Source organism: Budorcas taxicolor, chromosome 11, assembly GCF_023091745.1.
Source record: "Budorcas taxicolor isolate Tak-1 chromosome 11, Takin1.1, whole genome shotgun sequence".
NCBI lineage: Eukaryota > Metazoa > Chordata > Mammalia > Artiodactyla > Bovidae > Budorcas > Budorcas taxicolor.
In genome coordinates, this window is record NC_068920.1 from 152,806,156 (window position 1) to 152,814,221 (window position 8,066).

Sequence of the window (8,066 nt, forward strand, 5' to 3'; positions counted from 1 at the left end):
AAAGTGAAAGTCGCTCAGTTGTATCTGACTCTTTGCAACCCCATGGACTATACAGTTCATGGAATTCTCTAGGTCAGAATGCTGGAATGGGTAGCCTTTCCCTTCTCCAGGGGAATCTTACAAACCCAGGGGTCCAACTCAGGTCTCCTGCATTGCAGGTGGATTCTTTACCAGCTGAGCCACAAGGGAATGCCCAGTTGTGGTGGCTTAGACGGTAAAGCATCTGCCTACAGTGCGGGAGACCTGGGTTCGATCCCTGCACCAGGAAGATCCTCTGGAGAAGGAAATGGCAACCTACTCCAGTACTCTTGCCTGGAAAATCCCATGGACGGAGGAGCATAGTAGGCTACAGTCCATGGGGGTCACAAAGAGTCAGACACAAGTGAGTGACTTCACTTCTTCACTGTATAAAGAAAGGCAATGCCAAAGAATGCTCAAACTACCACACAATTGCACTCATCTCACATGCTAGTAAAGTAATGCTCAAAATTCTCCAAGCCAGGCTTCAGCAGTACATAAACCGTGAACTTCCAGATGTTCAAGCTGGTTTTAGAAAAGGCAGAGGAACCAGAGATCAAATTGCAAACATCCGCTGGATCATGGAAAAAGCAAGAGAGTTCCAGAAAAACATCTATTTCTGCTTTATTGACTATGCCAAAGCCTTTGACTGTGTGGATCACAATGAACTGTGGAAAATTCTGAAAGAGATGGGAATACCAGACCACCTGACTTGACTCTTGAGAAATTTGTATGCAGGTCAAGAAGCAACAGTTAGAACTGGACATGGAACAACAGACTGGTTCCAAATAGGAAAAGCAGTACATCTAGGCTGTATATTGTCACCCTACTTATTATGTTTTTTTTAATTTTTATTTTTACTTTATTTTGCTTTACAATACTGTATTGGTTTTGCCATACATTGACATGAATCAGCCCCGGGTGTACATGAGTTCCCAATCCTGAACCCCCCTCCCACCTCCCACCCCATATCATCTCTCTGGATCTTGATGCAGAGTACATCATGAGAAATGCTAGACTGGAAGAAACACAAGCTGGAATCACGATTGCCGGGAGAAATATCAATAACCTCTGATATGCAGATGACACCACCCTTATGGCAGAAAGTGAAGAAGAACTAAAGAGCCTCTTGATGAAAGTGAAAGAGGAGAGTGAAAATGTTGGCTTAAAGCTCAACATTCAGAAAACGAAAATCATGGCATCCGGTCCCATCACTTCATGGGAAATAGATAGGGAAACAGTGGAAACAGTGTCAGACTTTATTTTGGGGGGCTCCAAAATCACTGCAGATGGTGACTGCAGTCATGAAATTAGAAGACGCTTACTCCTTGGAAGGAAAGTTATGACCAACCTAGACAGCATATTCAAAAGCAGAGAAATTACTTTGCCAACAAAGGTCCATCTAGTCAAGGCTATGGTTTTTCCAGTAGTCATGTATGGATGTGAAAGTTGAACTATAAAGAAAGCTGAGCGCAGAAGAATTGATGCTTTTGAACTGTGGTGTTTGAGAAGAGTCTTGAGAGTCCCTTGGACTCCAAGGAGATCCAACCACACCATCCTAAAGGAGATCAGTCCTGAGTGTTCATTGGAAGGACTGATGTTGAAGCTGAAACTCCAATACTTTGGCCACCTGATGTGAAGAACTGACTCATTTGAAAAGACCCTGTTGTTGGGAAAGATTGAAGGCAGGAGGAGAAGGGGACGACAAAGGATGAGATAGTTGGATGGCATCACTGACTCAATGGACATGAGTTTGGGTAAACTGCGGGAGTTGGTGATGGACAGGGAGGCCTGGCCTGCTGTGGTTCATGAGGTTGCAAAGAGGACACGACTGAGCAACTGAACTGACTGACTGACTGCATAATTAGTATTTACTTGTGTCCCTCCAAAATTCATACATTGAAACCTATTCCTCAGTATGATGGTATTTAATGTTAATTAGGTTATGAGGGTGGAGCCCTCATGAATGGTATCAGTGCCCTGAAAAAGAGACCCCAGAGAGCTCCCTTGCCCCCTCTGCCCAGTCAGGACACAGCAAAAAGATGACTGTTTATGAACTAGGAAGCAGGCTCTCACCAGACACCAAGTCTGTTAGCATCTTGGTCTTGAACTCCCCAGCCTCCAGGACTATGAAAAAACAATGTTTGTTGCTTACGCTACCCAGTCTTTGGTATTCTGTTATAGTAGCCCAAACAGATTAAGATATGCTCTTATCTACAAAAAGAAGAAATAAAGATGCAAAGTGGCCAAGATGGCAGAGTAAGAAGACCCTGAGCTCCTCGTCTCCCACAAGCACACCAAAATTACAGCTATTTACAGAGCAACTATCTAAGATAATGACCTGAAGACTAGCAGGAAAGATTTTCCACAACTAAATATATAAAGAAGGAAACAGTGAGACAAGTAGGAGGGGTAGACATGTGATACTGTCAAAATCCATACCCCTGGAAAGGTGACCCACAAAAGGAAGGATAATCACAATTGAAGAAGTTCTTGCCTAAAAGCCAGGAGTCCAAGCACCACATCAGGCTTCCCAGCCTGGAGGTTCTGCACAGGGAAGACAGGCTTCCAGAATGTCTGGCTTTGAAAGCCAGCAGGGCTTGCATGTGGGAGAGGGCTGTAGGAAACAGAGACTCTACTTTGAAAGGGCACATGCTAAATCTCACATGCTCTGAGTCCCCATGCAGAGACAATAATTTGAAAGGAGCCCCTCAGATTCACTCGCTGATCTTGGAGAACCTTCCAGAGAGACAGGAGCCAACGAACTAGGACTCCATCTGGGAGCATAGATGCTGGCAGCAGCCATTTGTAGAAGCTTGTTCTACCATAAAAAGACTGCTGCTGGCAAGTGCCATGTGGGGGTTCTCCCTCTGGTCCATTAGCACCAGAGGTTTACCCAACCTCCAGTCCCAGGTCCCTCAACAGCCAGTGACCTAGTTACCCCCACCAGTGGGCTAGCATCAACCTAGGGATGACTTAGTAGTCACACCAGACCTGGCCCCCACCCAGCCCCACCCAATTGAAGCCAGCAGCCAACATATGAAGTAGAGCCAGGCAGCCAACTGGGTAAAGGACCAGTCTTACCCACAAGTTCCCTACAATAGCCAGTCCTTCCATAGCAGAAGGACTCACACAGCCCACATAGGGGGCATCCCTAGAACATATAGCTTAGATGGCTTAGATGGGGTAGCATGCTGTTAGGTACATAGTCCTATGTAGGGTTACTTCTCCAATACTGGGAAACATAACCAATGTACCTAATACATAGAAATAAACACAGAGAAGTAGGCAGAAGAGGAGACAGAAGAACATATTCCAGAAAAGGAATAAGACAAAGCCCCAGAAGAAGAACTAAGGAAAGTGGAGATAAGCAATCTAACAGATAGGGTTCAAGGCAATGGTCACTGTCATTTAATTGCTAAGTCATGTCCAACTCTTTGCAACCCCATGGACTGCAGCATGCCAGGCTTCCCTGTCCTTCACCATCTCCCAGAGTTTGCTTAAACTCATGTCCATTGAGTCAGTGATACCATCCAACCATCTCATCCTTTGTCACCCCCTTCTCCTCCTGTCCTTAATCTTTCCTGGCATCAGGATCTTTTCACATCAGATGGCCAAAGTATTGGAGCTTCAGCATCAGTCTTTCCAATGAATATTCAGGGTTGATTTACTTGAGGATTGACTGGTTTGATCTCCTTGCAGTCCAAGAGACTCTCAAGAGTCTTCTCTTAACACCACAGTTCAAAAGCATCAGTTTTTAGGCACTCAGACTTCTTAATGGCCCAACTCTCACATCCATACCTGACTACTGGAAGTGCCATAGCTTTGACTGGATGGGCCTTGTCAGCAAAATGATGTCTTTGTTTTTTAATACACAGTCTGGGTTTGTCATACTTTTCCTCCAAGGAGCAAGCATCTTTTAGTTTTGTGGCTGCAGTCATCATTGACAGTGATTTTGGAGCCCAAGAAAATAAAGTCTGTCACTGTTTCCTTTTCCCGCATCTATTGGCCATAAAGTGATGGGACTGGATGCCATGATCTTAGTTTTTTGAATGTTGAGTCTTAAGCCTCCTTTTTCACTTTCCTCTTTCACCTTCATCAAGAGGTTTTTTAGTTCTTCTTTGCTTTATGCCATTAGGGTGGTATCATCTGCGTATCTGAGGTTGTTGATATTTCTTCCAGGAATCTTAAAGATGCTCAATGAAATTAAGAAAAGAATAGATGAACATAGTGAGATGCTTATGAGTTAGAAAATATAAAGAAGAGATAAAAGAATACAAAACAGATCTCAAGAACACAAAAACTGAAATAAAAATACACTAGAAGAAATCAATATATTAATAGATTAGATAATACAAGAAAGTGGAAATCACCAAAGTGAACAGAAAAAAAAGAAAAAGAATTTTTCTTTAAATATGGATGAGTTAAGAGATTTCTGGAACAACTTAATGTTCACATTATAGGGGTCCCAGAAGGAAAAGAGAGAGAGAAAGAGTCGAGAATTTATTTAAAAAAAATAATTTCTCTGAAAACTTCTTTTTTCCTGGGGAAGTAAACAGATATCTAGATCCAGGAAGTACAGAGACTCTATACAAAGACACATTATAATTAAAGTGACAAGAATAAAAGGTAATGAGAGAATGCAAAAAACAATAAGAGAGGGCTTCCCTGGTGGTCCAGTTAAGAATCCACCTTGCAATGCAAGTGACACCAGTTCGATCCCTGGTGCGGGAAGATCCCACATGCCTCAGAGGAACTAAGCCAATGCACCACCACTACTGAGCCTGTGCACTAGAGCCCATGCTCTGCAATAAGAGAAGCCACCGCAATGAGACCTGTGTACTGCAACGAATAGTAGCCTCCCCCAACGAAACCAGAGAAAGCCTGTGTGCAGCAATGGAGAACCACTTACAGTCAAAAATAACAAAATAAATAAATCTTGGTTAAAAAAGCAGTAAGAGAAAAGCAGCTAGTTATGTATATAAGACTAGCAGCTGATTTGTCAGCAGGAACTCTGCAGACCAAAAGGAAGTAACATGACATATTCAGAGTTCTGAAAGGGAAAACTGCAACCAACAATACTATATTCAACAAGTCTATCATTCAGATTTGAAGGAGAGCAGACAAGCAAAAGCTAAAAGACTAAAAGGGCTTCTAAGAAATGATAAAGGGACTTCTCTAAGCAGGAAAGCCCATAACTGGAAAAATGAAAATGACAAAAAGAAAAATCTTGTTGGTAAGAGCAAACATAAAGTAAAAAAAAAAATTATATGTAAAATGGGCAGCTGGTGACAACCTGTCATTGAGCACAGGAAGCTCATCTCAGTGTTCTGTAGGTGGGTGGGAGGGAGGCCCAAGAGGGAGAGGATATATACAAGTAGCTGATTCACTTCCTTGTACAGCAGAGGCTAGCACAACATTGTAATGCAATTCTACTCCAATAAAAATAATAAAATCACCAGACATAAAGCTGGTAGAAAGAGTAAAGGAAAAAACAATAGAATCATCTATAGTCACAATAGGTAGTTCAGGGATGCACAAAATAAAAGGATGTAAAATATGATGCAAAAAAATTAACTGTAGTTGGAGGGAGTAAGAATACAGGGTTGTTAGACTGTATTCAAACTTAAGAGATCATCAACTTAATCATAATATGTAAACAAACTGTAGTCCATTCCCCAGGATCCAGTTGTGGTGATGAGACATAAAATCCCTCAATCTTTTGTTCAGAGAACAAGAGTATTAAAGTGTTTCTGGTGTTCTTGAAATAACATGGAATCCAGAAACAAGAGACTTTAGATAACTCACTCAAGCTCCAGTTTGGTTTGTTATAGACTCTGAAACACATTTTCCCCAATGTCAACTGAGAAAGCAAAAAGCTTTGTGAATCACCAAGTTCTTAAAAGTTGCTTTGTGGTTATTATCCATTATTCCTGTGGGGTGAACTCTCCTATTTCCTGCTGTCAACAGACAGTTCTTCCCTCAAGGGAACCAAAGACAATGAAGGACTTATTTCCCATTCGTCTCTAACCTGGAACTAGCAGGGGGGGTTCCCCTGCCACCCCCAATCTGGTCCTCTCCATTATTCATAAATTTCAAAGCCACTCCCATTGCTCAGGGGTTATAAGAAAATGTATGTCAGTATATCTATCTTATTTGGTTTTGAACTCTAATTCTCCCCTCTGCAAGGCTTCTTCGATGTCCTTAGAGCCTCCACTGTTTCAGTATACTCTTTGTCTTCTAGAGAGAAATGGAAGGACATTCCCATGCCTTGTAGCTGAAGGTATACGTGCTCACCACCTAACAGGCAAGAGTGGGAGTAGAATTTATGCAGTGCTGTGATACATATGTTTGTGTGTGCGTGTCCAGTGTGTATTATTGATCCCTCTTGTGGTTCTACCACTTTTCTCACCAGCATATAACAGACAGTTCCATGTAATTTATCTCAAACTGATCCTCTAGCCAATCTTTGAGAGGATAGGGAAAACTGTATCTCTTCTTACTTATCTTTCTTCCTCATTGTTGTCTTTTTGGCTTTTCCTCTAAATTTTATCCTAAATCTGTGATGATCTTCATCTCTGCTGTTATGATCCAGGTGTAAGCAGGTATTCTTTTGTACCTGAACTACTGCAATAAATAGCCTCCTATTACAATTCTTGCTAACACTCTTGCCTTGCTATTAATGTAACCTATTCTCTATCCAGTAGCCAGCATACAAATTAGAATTTTTCATTCACTCCTTAACTTAAATATTTTCATAGGTGTCTACTGCTCTGAGAATACAATCAAAGCTTTCAATTACAGCAGAAAAGGTCTTAAATAAGCTGATTCCTAGATAATTCTCCAACCATGTAAGTTTCCTGTGCCTACATTGCTCCTGAATTTTACCTATTCCTCAAACACCATAGTCCTGTATTATCCAACATAACTACAAAGCCTGTTTTTATAAGCTTTACTCAACAGGATTTTTATTATCTAGAATTCACTTTAAAGAACCCGTAAGAACAGACTTCCTTACCACCTCAGCTTGTAATTTAACAAAATCACTGCAGATGGTGATTGCAGCCATGAAATTAAAAGATGCTTACTGCTTGGAAGGAAAGGTATGACCAACCTAGATAGCACATTCAAAAGCAGAGACATTACTTTGCCAACAAAGTTCCATCTAGTCAAGGCTATGGTTTTTCCAGTAGTCATGTATGGATGTGAGAGTTGGACTGTGAAGAAAGCTGAGCGCCGAAGAATTGATGCTTTTGAACTGTGGTGTTGGAGAAGACTCTTGAGAGTCCCTTGGACTGCAAGGAGATCCAACCAGTCCATTCTAAAGGAGATCAGTCCTGGGTATTCTTTGGAAGGAATGATGCTAAAGCTGAAACTCCAGTACTCTGGCCACCTCATGCAAAGTGTTGACTCATTGGAAAAGACTCTGATGTTGGGAGGGATTGGGGGCAGGAAGAGAAGGGGATGACAGAGGATGAGATGACTGGATGGCATCACTGACTCGATGGACGTGAGTCTGAGTGAACTCCGGGAGTTGGTGATGGACAGGGAGGCCTGGCATGCTGCGATTCATGGGGTCGCAAAGAGTCGGACATGACTGAGTGACTGAACTGAACTGATTACTATCATGAATTTATATAGCCTCCAATAGCATTTCTAGGAATTTATCCTACAGATATATAAGCTAATGTGAAAAAGGCATTTGAACAATGTTACTAGTGAGGTATCATTGGAAATGGTAAAATATTAGAAACAATCTAAATGCCCATAGACAGCTAGTTGGCACTTTTATTGTGATAAACTGATTAGTATTAGCATAGTAATAATTAGCAACACTGAATGTGTAATTCATCTCAGGTAATAATATTAAGTAAATAGGATTTTTAAATGCAGTAAATTGGGGAATATAGAAATTGTAGAGATAACTTGAGTCAAATTGGGAGAATTGGTAGATAATGCAAACTTCAGTTAACCCCCAGCAGGAAAGATGAGTTCTGTTGTGAGATACTTTCTCAGCTTCCAAAGAGACAGAGAGCTTTAGAGTAAAT